Source organism: Schistocerca piceifrons, chromosome 1 (assembly GCF_021461385.2).
Source record: "Schistocerca piceifrons isolate TAMUIC-IGC-003096 chromosome 1, iqSchPice1.1, whole genome shotgun sequence".
NCBI lineage: Eukaryota > Metazoa > Arthropoda > Insecta > Orthoptera > Acrididae > Schistocerca > Schistocerca piceifrons.
The window spans coordinates 774,479,057-774,493,282 of record NC_060138.1 but is presented as its reverse complement, the minus strand read 5'-3'; the positions used below and the strand labels follow the sequence as shown (position 1 = coordinate 774,493,282).

Below are 14,226 nucleotides of genomic sequence, written 5' to 3'. Positions count from 1 at the left end.
ATCGTTGAACAGCGGAAAAATGCTCTTGTGGTAGCACAAAAAAGGCGAATATGCTCTTGTTTAAATTTAAAAGACTGGCTGAAAAGTGTGGTGCAAATTGCTTCATTCTACCTTCCTCAGCACCTTTGACATTTTCCCCACTGATTCAGCCCATCTCATTGTCATTATCTCTTTGTGCCTCTCTGTCACTGTCTCCTGCTCACAGCCACAGTCTCCTTCGTTCTGTCCTACTACTACTGTCTCCTCTCACTGTCACTGTCTCCCTCTTGCTCTCTCTTATAGCTATTATCTTATTCATTCCTTCTCACTACTGCTTTCTTTTCTTATGGTCACTGTCTCTTCTCCTCGTTCTCCTTGTCATAAACTGTCATTATCACTGGCTCTCACCCTCTTCCACTTTCGCTTCTCTTTATTCCACTGAACCGGACATTGTCTCCTTCACTGTTTTCCTAACACTGTTCTGACGTTGTCAGTTACATTCCACTGCTACTATGCCCCCTCTTTTTCTCTAACACTGGAATTGTTTCCTTCGCTCTTTCGATACCGCAATCACTGTATATTATCTTCCAGGATTTATTACTTTTCCCTCTCTTTCCCATTGCCACTGCATCCTTTTGTCTGAGCATAAAAAAGCGCCTTTTGTTCGCTTGCCAAAAATTTTGGAAAAATTTTTAAAGCTCCCGATGAAGCATAATCGACATTTTTGTGCTCCGACAGGAGCAGTTTTCCATTGGTTTCCTTCTTTTCCCTGCACTGCTACAGCTGGTATTGTCACTCATACGAAAAGAACCTTACGAGTAAGTAAAATTTTGGTAGTGTACTTACGTGACATTGAAATAACAGAAAACTAATTTTACATCTCAGACCAGATATTAAGTGCACAAAAGCTTTGTATGTGCTTCAGTACTACAACATGGGTTTCCCTGAACCCTTCTGATGACAACGGGGACACCTTTCAGCATATTTATTCCTGCTCCGTCATTTTATACACTACATTTTCATCTTACATAGGTTTTTACATGCATAGGATAAATTTGAACACATGCGTCTCGGAAACGCATAAAAATATCAGGAAAATTTGCAACGTTTTTCGAGATCGGGATCTTAGGAATATCTCGTAAAAGTTACAGTAATTTGCTTTGCATAGCCATTGCAATTTCCGGCTGGGTTTTAGTACCCAAAAACCATGTTTTGCGAATGTTTCACGATAATAATAAAGATTTCCCAGATAAATACGTAGAGAATATACTGTTAAAATTTGAGCAATTCGCTGCAGTTAGCTATTCAGATATCCGCTGCTGACGGCAAAAAATGGTGAAAAAACCTTTTTCGAGTTTTCTCAGAAATCGTCCATGAACTGAACGATGCCTCCATAAGCCCCTTAAGGCGCACCGGAGACCACGTCTAATGCAAAAAGGACCACCCGATTTGGTCCATTTGCCTAAGCTGGAAGAAGTGCATGATATTCTAACTTCGACCCTGTACTGCTGGATAGTATGTTGTGTATACAAATGGTTCTTAGTCCACGGGCTAACCAAACTTCTTGATCACTGCACTGTAGTTCCCTCTCTAGATTGTCGCACAGATGACAAAATGGTAGATACCGAAATAGACGACAGAGGGATAGAGAAACAATTAAAATCTCTCAAAAGAAGAAAGGCCGCTGGACCTGATGGGATACCAGTTCGATTTTACACAGAGTACGCGAAGCAACTTGCCCCCCTTCTTGCAGCGGTGTACCGTAGGTCTCTAGAAGAGCGTAGCGTTCCAAAGGATTGGAGAAGGGCACAGGTCATCCCCAATTTCAAGAGGGGACGTCGAACAGATGTGCAGAACTATAGACCTATATTTCTAACGTCGATCAGTTGTAGAATTTTGGAACACGTATTATGTTTGAGTATAATGACTTTTCTGGAGACTAGAAAATGGTTCAAATGGCTCTGAGCACTATGGGACTCAACTGCTGAGGTCATTAGTCCCCTAGAACTTAGAACTAGTTAAACCTAACTAACCTAAGGACATCACAAACATCCATGCCCGAGGCAGGATTCGAACCTGCGACCGTAGCGGTCTTGCGGTTCCAGGCTGCAGCGCCTTTAACCGCACGGCCACTTCGGCCGGCTGGAGACTAGAAATTTACTCTGTAGGAATCAGCATGGGCTTCGAAAAAGACGATCGTGTGAAACCCAGCTCGCGCTATTCGTCCACGAGACTCAGAGGGCCATAGACACGGGTTCACAGGTAGATGCAGTGTTTCTTGACTTCCGCAAGGCGTTCGATACAGTTCCCCACAGTCGTTTAATGAACAAAGTAAGAGCATATGGACTGTCAGAGCAATTGTGTGATTGGATTGAAGAGTTCCTAGATAACAGAACACAGCATGTCATTCTCAATGGAGAGAAGTCTTCCGAAGTAAGAGCGATTTCAGATGTGCCGCAGGGGAGTCTCACAGGATCGTTGCAATTCACAGTATACATAAATGACCTCGTGGATAACATCGGAAGTTCACTGAGACTTTTTGCGGATGATGCTGTAGTATATCGAGAGGTTGTAACAATGGAAAATTGTACCGAAATGCAGCAGGATCTGCAACGAATTCAGGCATGGTGCAGGGAATGGCAATTGAATCTCAATGTAGACAAGTGTAATGTGCTGCGAATACGTAGAAACAAAGATCTTTTATCATTTAGCTGCAATTTAGCAGGTCAGCAACTGGAAACAGTTAATTCCATAAATTATCTGGGAGTGATTTAAAATGGAATGACCATATAAAATTAATCGTCGGTAAAGCAGATGCCAGACTGAGATTCATTGGAAGAATCGTAAGGAAATGCAATCCGAAAACAAATGAAGTAGGTTACAGTACGCTTGTTCGCCCACTGCTTGAATACTGCTCAGCAGTGTGGGATCCGTACCAGATAGGGCTGATAGAAGAGATAGAGAAGATCCAACGGAGAGCATCGCGCTTCGTTACAGGATACAGGATCATTTAGTGTTCGCGAAAGCGTTACGGAGATGATAGGTAAGCCGGCCGCGGTGGTCTTGCGGTTCTAGGCGCTGCAGTCCGGAACCGCGGGACTGCTACGGTCGCAGGTTCGAATCCTGCCTCGGGCATGGATGTGTGTGATGTCCTTAGGTTAGTTAGGTTTAATTAGTTCTAAGTTCTAGGGGACTGATGACCTAAGATGTTAAGTCCCATAGTGCTCAGAGCCATTTGAACAATTTTTTTGATGATAGATAAACTCCAGTGGAAGACTCTGCAGGAGAGACGCTCAGTAGCTCGGTACGGGCTTTTGTTGAAGTTCCGAGAACATACGTTCACCGAGGAGTCAAGCAGTATATTGCTCCCTCGTACTTATATCTCGTGAAGAGACCATGGATAAAATCAGAGAGATTAGAGCCCACACAGAGGCATACCGACAAGCTTTCTTTCGACGAACAATACGAGACTGGAATAGAAGGGAGAACCGATAGAGGTACTCAAAGTACCCTCCGCCACACACCATCAGGTGGGTTGCGGAGTATCGATGTAGATGTAGATAATGATAATACCTTTCTCTCAGCAGTAGAACCTGAAGTATGAAGCCCGGAGTTTTGAAAGGTTTTGGGTAGCGCATGCTTTCGTGTGCGTACCGATTCCCTCCCAGACGGTTAGTGTGCATGAATGACGCATATAGTAAGCTGTGAGCAGAGCTGTTTGTATGGCTCTCGGCCGCCTTTGCTCCAGCGCGGGCGTGCGGCCAGTGGGGTAACATGCAGCGCGGCGCGTCACTGTATAACCCGGTGTTTGTGGAGTGCGGCGCGGCGCTGCGCTGCGCTGCGGCCCGTGCGGACGTGCGTAGGTCGCCGGTGGCCAAATATTGGGAGAGGGCGGCGCCGGCCGACCGCCGACCAGCCGTTCGTGCGTGCACCGGCCTCAGAGCGCTCGCTCCGCGCTGGGGCACCCAAACGCGCCACAGATTCCACGTACCTGTCGCCTCGCAGCTGGCCGCTAATCTCCCGCCTTTTAGCTCTCCCCGGCCGTTGCGCTGTGCTAGGTGAGTTCGTCCCATCTCTCCTGTACCACACTAGTGATGGCCGAATTACGCTAGTCTTTAATGAACATAGCTCACCGGGCGAAGTGTTAGTCAATCCCTCAAAACAGTACCATGGCCGCTTCGGAGCGCCGTAGATGGAGTAGAACTGGTGGCAGGCGATCGTGCGACCTCTGCCGGTGACGTACGTCGTAGAAGTGAAGTGTTGTTTGTGTGTCAAGTGGAGTGCTGTCTGTGTGTTGACGGGAAGGAACACGAACGGCAGCAGGGTTCAGTTTTAGGGAGGGAGGGAGGACGGCAGAGATCGTTACTCACACCCCCATCCCCCTTGCAAATATTACTTCCCGTCACTGAAGCTTTTACTGTGCCATGGGTGATTTCGATTCTAATAATAATAATAATAATAATAATAATAATAATACATTTACATCAGCACTTAGTTCACCGCCGACCGGGGTGACCGAGCAGTTCTAGGCGCTACAGTCTGGAACCGCACGACTTCTACGGTCGCAGGTTCGAATCCTGCCTCGGGCATGGATGTGTGTGATGTCAAAAATGGCTCTGAGCACTATGGGACTTAACTGCTGTGGTCATCAGTCCCCTAGAACTTAGAACTACTTAAACCTAACTAACCTAAGGACATCACACACATCCATGCCCCAGGCAGGATTCGAACCTGCGACCGTAGCGGTCATGCGTTTACAGACTGTAGCGCCTAGAACCGCACGGCCACTCCGGCCGGCTGTGTGTGATGTCCTTAGGTTAGTTAGGTTTAAGTAGTTCTAAGTTCTAGGGGACTGATGACCTCAGAAGTTAAGTCCCATACTGCTCAGAGCCATTCGAACCATTTGAACTTAGTTCACCGCTTAACATTCAAGAAGTTGCAGTTGAAAGGCGTATTGCATTTGCAACACGTTCGTCCACCCAGTCAATGTAATAACTTTACTAGTAATTACTTCTCACTACTTTGATATAGTCGTAATTTACACATTCTAAAGTTGAAGTGTGCACTCACCATAATTAGAATTTCGCCTACCATTACAATTGTGAACACAGGTTGTGGCAAATCTGATACCGTGTGGCTCTACCTCTGTATCTAAAAGAAAATGTCATGACTGACTGACAGAGATTTTTCGCCTTACCACGGTTCGCCCCCCCCCCCCCCCCCCCCCGTAAGTTCGAGTCCTCCCTCGTGTGTGTGTGTGTGTGTGTGTTGTCCTTAGTGTAAGTTAGATTAAGTAGTGTGTAAGTCTAGGGACCGACGACCTCAGCAGTTTGGTCCCATATGAACTTACCACGACCTAGGGTGAAATAGTGGATGAAAGGTTCTTTGAAAATTAAAAATTTTTCGGAATTCAATCTTTATTAAAGAACTACAGAAGCATTTTTAAAGCTACATCTTTAAAATTCACTTCTCGGTCAGTGCTTTTAGAAATTCGGTCCCTAAAGGGGTGACATACGGGATGAAATGTTTTATGAAAATATTACATTATGAAAGCCTTTTTAAAGCAAAATCGATAAAAATTTGTATTTGGCTTCTCAATTAGAAATAAAAAAATGTATTCTTCCATGTTTCTTTGGAAACAGGGGATTGGCATGTGACTCCTAAAGAAATATGCGTTAGGGAAAGAAACTTTCTAAGGAAATATCACCATAAGAATTGAAAAGTCTGGATTAAAAAAAACCTCCGTCTCAGCCGCCAGAATCGCTTTTTGTTCAGATGTACATTTTAAAAGACCATTCTTCTGTGGCCTTAATTAGCATGAAAAGTTTAGAAGATGCTGCTGTTTCTGAATATCATAAAAATTGGATTAAAGAAAAACAAAAAAATGTGTGCAGACTACACAGCCTACGCTAGCGAGGCAGCTGGCGCTAAACTAGTCTTATTGTATGTGATAGGTCTACAGTCCATCAGCAGCCTACAGCAACCTGGATGCAACGTCTTCTCGTCATCGACCCATGTCAGATACCATACAATAGGGGCTTTATATTATTACATCGGCCTTTTTTTCCAACATCGGATCGGTCGCGAAATGGAAATCACGGTGAAAATCAAAAATGTTTTATTTGCGACATTTAGCAACACCTTTCAGCTACTTTTGTACGTAGCTGCCGGGGTGACGCAGACATTTGTGGTATCAACTTTCCAATACCCATCAAAAACGCTGCAGAAGCGTCTTCGTTGCATCTGCAGTGCGCCGCCAAGAATATGGTCATGAAGAAGGAATTGCATGACTGTTACATTATGTCGGCTGCATAAAATCAGGCGAAACGTCTGAACAGGACTTGACATTTGACGGGAAACACAGTTTTCGAGGCATCCCTATGTACCAGTGTGCGCTCAGAACTGAAATGTATGACGTCACGCGATAGACAGGTTTTAATTTCGCGTCCGATCGGACACTGGAAAAAAAAGCCCTCGTAAGCTCCCTGGCAGTCGCCAACTGCAATAGTTAACAAGCCATGAACTGTTTTAATTACCTCACTTCGAAGCATCAGGTAGGCAGAAATCGCCAGTACCGTGACTGCTAAAAGCTGTAACTTCCGTGGAACCTACACCTCTTTCAACGAGTAAATGGATTGTCACTTCCTCGAAAATATTTTCGCACTCAATAAAGAATGTAACTGATCAATATTAACTTTAGTCCAACCAACACAACGGTAAATTAACTTTAGTAGAGTCCAACTACCAATCACAAGTCATAAATGCTGTAAATCACGCATAATATGTCTTTTGTCATACAGATATTGCACACCGATTCCCTGGCTATCGTTCATCAGTATTATTTCAAACCAAATTCGTGTCAAGCAAATCTAGCCAAGCGCATATGGGCTGTACAATACAAGGCATTTTGCAAGACTTAGTACCAGACAAGAGTGTAATTAAAATATTATCAGCGATCGCAGTTGGGACTCGTGACGACCGTCCCATTGTCGCCTCACTGTTCGCAGGTCGCTGCCAACGGCGTCTGCTGTCAGTCCACCGGTCTGGCCAAGGGCAGCGTAGCTCGAGCAGTTGACAATATTCTGAAACATTTTTCGTACATGTGAGCATCTAAGTAACTCCCCGATGCCGGTAGCTGATTAATCTCTTGAGCAGTGTTTCATACTGAAGTCCTAGTTTACCCCTGTGATCTGCGGGTTAGAATAGGCCCGAGGTACTCCTGCCTGTCGTAAAAGGCGACTAAAAGGAGTCTCACACTTTTCGGCCCTATGAGTTCAGGTCCCACTCTAAGGTTTGATCTGCCACTTTCAAAATTCTACAGAAGTGCGGGCCATATGGGGAAGGACGCCTTACTTGGTGCACGAGTTATCCATAGTGCCCTTAGATTCGATCTCCTGAAGCTCTTGTCATGGCTTTGCATCTCCACCTGCGATTCAACTATATGGGCGTGGACATTTTGTGGGGTATGTCATCTTCTTCCGTTGTCTTCTGTCCTTTTTTCGTCCCCATGATAATAATATTGGATTTCTCTGCACCCGATATCCAGCATGGTAGCCAGTCCGTTGCGATGGGGCCTTCATGTACCCATTTGGTGGTAGCCCCCTGACAACACAGGGATCGCACTGCTGATGCCTCAGCTTTAAACTCCCCACGTATGCCAAGGAGTAAATGCCTGTCTTCCTAGGGCATCAGGACTCCTGGCGACAGCCATCATGCCAATTGGCCTTTGCTGTGGCTGGGTGACACCCATGCGAAGAGCCTGTGATCAGAGTGGGTGACATCAGGGTGGATGACCCGCAATGAAGCGGACTATCTCTTCCTGGTGACTGTACGGCACCAGTAGTCTCTAAGAAGGGCAAGATCGGATACAGCGCCGATAGGTATGACCCTAAATGGTTTCCCTCCCTCGCTACACTATGGGAGGAACCTAGGGCTACAGAATGGAGAGAGCCATATTCGCCTTAGTTTTCAGTCTGTAGCAGAACTGATGGGAATTCCTTTCTACCTGTGAACCCTCAAGTTTTCGTTCAATACCTTGAGGATAAGTTTGGAGAAGTCAAAGCACTGTCCAAGATGCGAAACGGCGCAGTGTTGATTCAGACAGCATCCCCAGCCCAATCCCGGGCGTTACTCGCTTGTGACTGGCTGGGTGACATTCCTATTTCCGTCATTCTCCATAAAAGCCTCAACATGGTCCAGGGGATCATTTTCCATTGCGATCTGCTCTTGCAGTCGGACAACGAGCTCCGCGCCAATTTAGAACGGTGGGGTGTTCATTTCATCCAGTGCGTTTACAGGGCACCCCAAAGACAACAGGGTTGTTACCGGTGCCTTCATCTTGGTCTTTGAGGGTGATTCATTGCCTGAAAAGGTCAAGGTGGTTTATCGCTGTGGCGTTAAACCATACGTCCCTCCCCCTATGCGGTGCTTTAAGTGCTGATAGTTGGAGCACATGTCTTCCCGCTGCACTTCCAGTGTCACATGTCGAGACTGTGGACGTCTAATGCACCTAGATACTCCATGTGCTCCACCTCCCACATGGATCAACTGTGGAGAGCACTACTCCCCCTGCTCGCCAGACTGCCCAGTACTCCAGAAGGAGCGGAAAATCATGGAGTACAAGACCCTGGATGTTGACTTACATAGAGCTAAACGTAAATTCAGTTGACGTTGACCCAAAGCACCTACTACGGGAGCAAGCGCCCCCCTCCCCCCCAAACGCAGGGGACATCGGTCCCCTCCCCCCTGCTGTAGAATCAACAGCCTCCTACGGTTCCTCTCGTGAAGAAGGGGTCCCTTGGGGCCCTCTCTCCCAAGGTCTGCGCTAATGCCACGGTGGACACTCGCCAGTAGCTCAAGGAGCCACAAGCTGCTGGATGAAGAGCTTCACAGTCTTCCTCTGTGCCTGATGCCTTTTCAGAGAAATCTTCTCAGCAAGCCCCTAAAGATAAGCGAGAGAGCAAGCAAACTAAGAAGATGTCTGCTGAGAAACAAGACCCTCTGGTGGCCTCAGCACCACCAGTCCCTATCAGTTCTGCATCTGAGGGTGTGGTGGAGATCTTAGCGTTCCCTGTGGTCCTGGATCTCACTGATGCTTCATCCACCATAGAAATGGCTACAAATACTCAATCGGTGGCAGCAGGTGACCCTGAGGCATAACCTGCCTCCTTGCACGCTTCATGCCTTCGCAGCCTCACGATAACGTCATCCTCCAGTGGAATTGCGGGGCTTTTTTCCACCACCTGCCTCAGCTACGGCAACTCTTAAGCTTTACACGTGCTTTCTACATTGCTCTTCAGGAAACATGGCTCCCAGAAATGCGGATCCCTGCCGTCCATGGCTATAGGGGATATTACAAGAACTGTAGTGACTATAATGGAGTGTCAGGTGGAGTTTGTGTCTATGTCCTGAACTCAGTATGCAGTGAACCCGTGCCTCCTCAAACCCCTCTTGAAGCTGTGTCTGTCGGGATAAGGACGACGCAGGAAATAACTGTCTGCAACGTATATCTTCCTCCAGATGGTGCAGTATCCCTGAACGCATTGGCTGCACTGATTGATCGACTCCCTAAGCCTTTCCTACTTTTGGGAGATCTTAACGCTCATAACCCATTGTGGGGTGGCACTGTGCTTACTGGCCGAGGCAGAGATGTCGAAAATTTACTGTCACGACTCGACCACTGCCTCTTAAATACAGGTGCCCCCACACATTTCAGTGTGGCACATTGCACATATTCGGCCATTGATCTCTCGGTTTGCAGTCCTGGCCTTCTCCCATCTATCCACTAGAGAGCACATGACGACCTGTGTGATAGTGACCACTTCCCCATATTCTTGTCACTGCCCCGGCATCATACCCACGGACGTTTGGCCAGATGGACTTTAAAAAAAGACTGGGAAGCCTTCACTTCTGCTGTCTCCCACATGGTAACATCTATGTGGTTGTTGAGCAGCTAACTGCTATGATCGTTTCTGCGGCGGAAAACGCAATTCATTAGGTTGCCCCCGGCGAAAGACATTTCCTTGTTGGTCGCCGGAAGTCGCTGAAGCAATTAAGGAGCGTCGGCGAGCTCTACAGCGGCATAAGCGGCACACTTCCCGGGAGCCCCTCATAGCCTTTAAACGGCTCCGTGCCCGCTTTCGTCAGCTTATCAAACGACGGAAACAGGAATGTTGGGAGAGATACGTCTCGACCATTGGGTGCCATACGTCACCTTCCCAAGTCTTGGCAAAGATCAAACGAGTTTTTGGGTATCAGACCGCAACTCCTGTTCCTGGTGTTAACATAAATGGCGTGTTATCTACCGACGCAAACGCGATTGCCGAGCACTTTGCTGAGCACTATGCTCGCGCCTCTGCGCCGGAGAATTACCTCTCAGCCTTTCGCACTCTCAAGCGGCGGATGGAAGAGAAAGTCCTCTCGTTCACTACACGCCACAGTGAGCTCTATAACGCCCCATTTCCAGAGTGGAAGCTCCTCAGTGCCCTCGCATATCGCCCCGACACAGCTCCTGGGCCAGATCGGATCCACAGTCAGATGATTAAACATCTCTCGTCTGACTACAAACAACATCTCCTCATGATCTTCAACAGGATCTGGTGCGATGGCATCTTTCCATCGCAGTGGCGGGAGAGCACCATCTTTCCAGTGCTCAAACCCGCTTGATGTGGATAGCTGTCGGCCCATCAGCCTCACCAACGTTCTTTGTAAGCTGCTGGAACGTATGGTGTGTCAGCGGTTGGGTTGGGTCCTGGAGTTACATGGCCCACTGGCTCTGTGACAGGGCGGTTTCCGCCTGGGTCGCTCTACTACTAATAACCATGTGTCCCTCAAGTCTACCATCCGAACAGCCTTTTCCAGATGCCAACACATTGTTGCCGTCTTTTTTGATTCACGAAAAGCATATGACACCACCTGGTGACATTATACCCTTGCCACATTATACGAGTGGGGTCTCCGAGGACCGCTCCCGATTTTTATCCAGAATTTCCTGTCACTTCGTGTTTTCCGTGTCCAATTTGGTGCCTCCCATAGTTTCCCCCCATATCCAGGAGAATTGGGTTCCGCAGGGCTCTGTATTGAGTGTACCTCAATGTTTAGTGACCATTAACGGTCTATCAGCAGCTGTAGGGCCGTCTGTCGTACCCTCTCTATGCATGGTCTCTAGCCCACGGCTTGCAGTTTTCGGCTGCAAAGTCGTGTGTTATGCACTTCTGTCGGCGTCGTACCGTTCATCCGGAACCAGATCTTTACAGTACTGACGATCCCCTCACTGTAGTGGTTTTCGACGCCTGATTGAATTGGCTTCCTCACCTTCGTCAGCTTAAGCGGAAGTGCTGCCAGCACCACAATGCCCTCCACTGCCTGAGCAACACCAACCGGGGTGCAGATCGCTCTACGCTGCTGCAGCTCTACAGAGCCCTTGTTCAATCCCACCTTGACTGTGGGAGTCTGATTAATGGTTCGGCGGCGCCCTCAGCTTTGCGTTTACTCGACCAGTCCACCACTGTGGCGTTCGACTAGCGGCGGGAGCTTTTAGGACGAGTCCGGTGACCAGCGTCCTGGCTTAGGCTGGAGTCCTTCCGTTGCAGCTCAGGCGTGCACAACTGCTCGCCAGTTACGTTGCACACTTTCGTAGTTCTCTTGCGCATCCGAATTACCCTCTCCTTTTCCCATCCACGGCGGTTAATCTCCCGCATCGGCGGCCCAGGACAGGGCTTACAATTGCAGTTCGCGTCCGATCCCATCTATCTGAACTGGAATCCTCGCCTTTATCACCTATACTCGAGGTCCATTCGCGCACACCTCCATGGTGTACACCTAGGCCGCGGCTTCGCTTGGACCTTTCACATGGCCCAAAGGACTCAGTTCATCCCGCGGCTCTCCGCTGTCACTTCCTCTCGATTCTTGACATGTACCGTGGCCATGAAGTGGTTTACACTGAGGACTCTATGGCTGATGGTCACGTCGGCTTCGCGTATGTCAATGGAGGACATATTGAACAGCATTCCTTGCCCGATGGCTGCAGTGTTTTCACTGCAGAGCTGGTGTCTGCTTATAGTGCTCTTGAGCACATCCGTTCATGCCCTGGGGAGTCGTTTCTTCTGTGTACTAACTCATTGAGCAGCCCGCAAGCTATCAACCAGTGCTACCCTTGTCATCCTTTGGTAGCGACCATCCAGGAATCCATCTATGCCCGCCGGCCAGTGTGGCCGAACGGTTCTAGGCGCTACAGTCTGGAACCGCGCGACCGCTACGGTCATGGATGTGTGTGATGTCCTTAGGTTAGTTAGGTTTAAGTAGTTCTAAGTTCTAGGGGACTGATGACCTCAGCAGTTAAGTCCCATAGTGCTCAGAGCTATTTGAACCATCTATGCCCTGGAATGATCCGGTCGTTCAGTGGTGTTTGTGTGGGCCCCAGGGCACGTCGGAATCCCAGGCAACGTACTTGCTGACAGGCTGGCCAAACAGGCTTCACGGAAACCGCTTCTGGATATCGGCATTCCAATAACTGACCTGCGTTCGTTTTTACGCCGCCAGGTTTTTCGGCTTTGAGAGATGGAATTGCGTAGTCTCAGTACGCACAACAAACTGCGTGCCATTAAGGAGAATACGAATGTGTGGCGTCCTCCATGCGGGCCTCTCGCAGGGACTCTGTGGTTCTCTGCCGGCTCCGCATTGGCCACATTTGGGCGACCCTAGTGCTTTTAGGGTGGAGGTTTTAATGTGTTGCATAGTGGCTGGCTTCTCCTTTGTATTCTCATGGTCAGCCAGCCATGGTAATCTGTTTTGTCGTTTTAATCTCTTCTGCCTGTTCCTTGCGTTTCTGTGGTTTTCTTCTCCCCTTTTGTCCATTGAAGTGTTTGTTGCCCTTCCGTCGTTCTTGTGGTTTTTCCTTTCTCTCCCTTTTGTGTTGTCAGTCTCGCTTGTTTTATTCTCACCCTTGTGGCATTGTTTTATTCGGAACAAGACACCGATGACCTATCAGTTTGGTCCCTTCCCCCCCTCTTTTAAACCAACCAACCAACCGACCGAAGTCCTAGTTGCCGGCCGTGTGGCCGAGCGGTTCTAGGCGCTTCAGACAGGAACCGCGCGACCGCTACGGTCGCAGGTTCGAATCCTGCCTCGGTCATGGATGTGTGTGATGTCCATAGGTTAGTTAGATTTAAGTATTTCTAAGTTCTAGGGGACTCATGACCTAAGATGTTAAGTCCCATAGTGCTCAGAGCCAGTTTTGAAGTCCTAGTTATTCAGCCGCGCACTCGCGAATAAAAAATAACCTGACGGACGCTAAAGACGATCCGTCACAAGGTCTGAAGACTGTGGTCAGGGTGAGCGTGAAAATGAGGCGAATGCTCTTTCTTCCACTCGTTTTCACGTACGTTCACGAAGAGAGTCCTTTTTTCTTGTGGAAGGTTTTTTCCTTTCTGTCTTCTTTCCTGCCGTTTGCTGGTTCTACCTAGGGGCTTCCGAGCCGTGTCCGATTTGTTGTTGGTAGCAGAAATGTGCGTCTGTATTTGGCTACAATGTTATTGGTCACGACGTAATTGGGAAGGTCTCCAAGGAACAACTGAAAAGTGTGCTGTGTCCCTTTAACTGGTAATTTATAAAGTTCCTTCCCATTTTCGGTACCATTAGCTTTCATGCTACCATATTATCTGATATTCGTAAGATGATATGTAACAATATTATCGCTTGTACTTAAACGTATGACCCTCCCTAGATCTACAACTGGAAAGGAGCTTTCGTGTGTATGGACGTCGATCTGTTCACCGCAGCCATTCTGTTGTAGATTTTTCGTGTGGTTTCCCAAAATCACTTTAAAAATATATCTACATCGTAAGACCCATGAGAAACTTAACGCACTTTTGTTGTTTTAAGTAACAACAGTATTTGGAATAAGTGTAGCCGTTGGGGTAAGGATAGTTGTGGGAATGAACAGAAAACATCTTTAAAAATGAACCGAACGACGTGAAATAATAATCATGAATATATGATACATCCTTGTACGCTGAGGTGAGCGATACGCACGAACACAGATGGCGGTAGTACCGCGTACGAAAGGTGTAAAAGAGCAGTGCATTGTCGAAGCTGCCATTTGTACGCAGGTGATTCGTGTGAAAAGGTTTCCGACATGATTATGGCCGCACGTTGAACGCGGAACGGTAGTTAAAATTAGCAGTGGTTCCCAACCTTGGAGCAATTACCCCATAAGGTGTAAAATGAAATTTTCTGAGGGTTAAAAGC

At 47.7% G+C, this 14,226-nt stretch overlaps 1 protein-coding gene across 1 annotated transcript in view; it reads left to right on the top strand.

Moving 5' to 3' along the window:
* Nucleotides 1-14,226, top strand: part of LOC124712492 (colorectal mutant cancer protein) — a 613,504-nt gene that overhangs the window by 40,385 nt on the left and 558,893 nt on the right. The window lies entirely within an intron of this gene.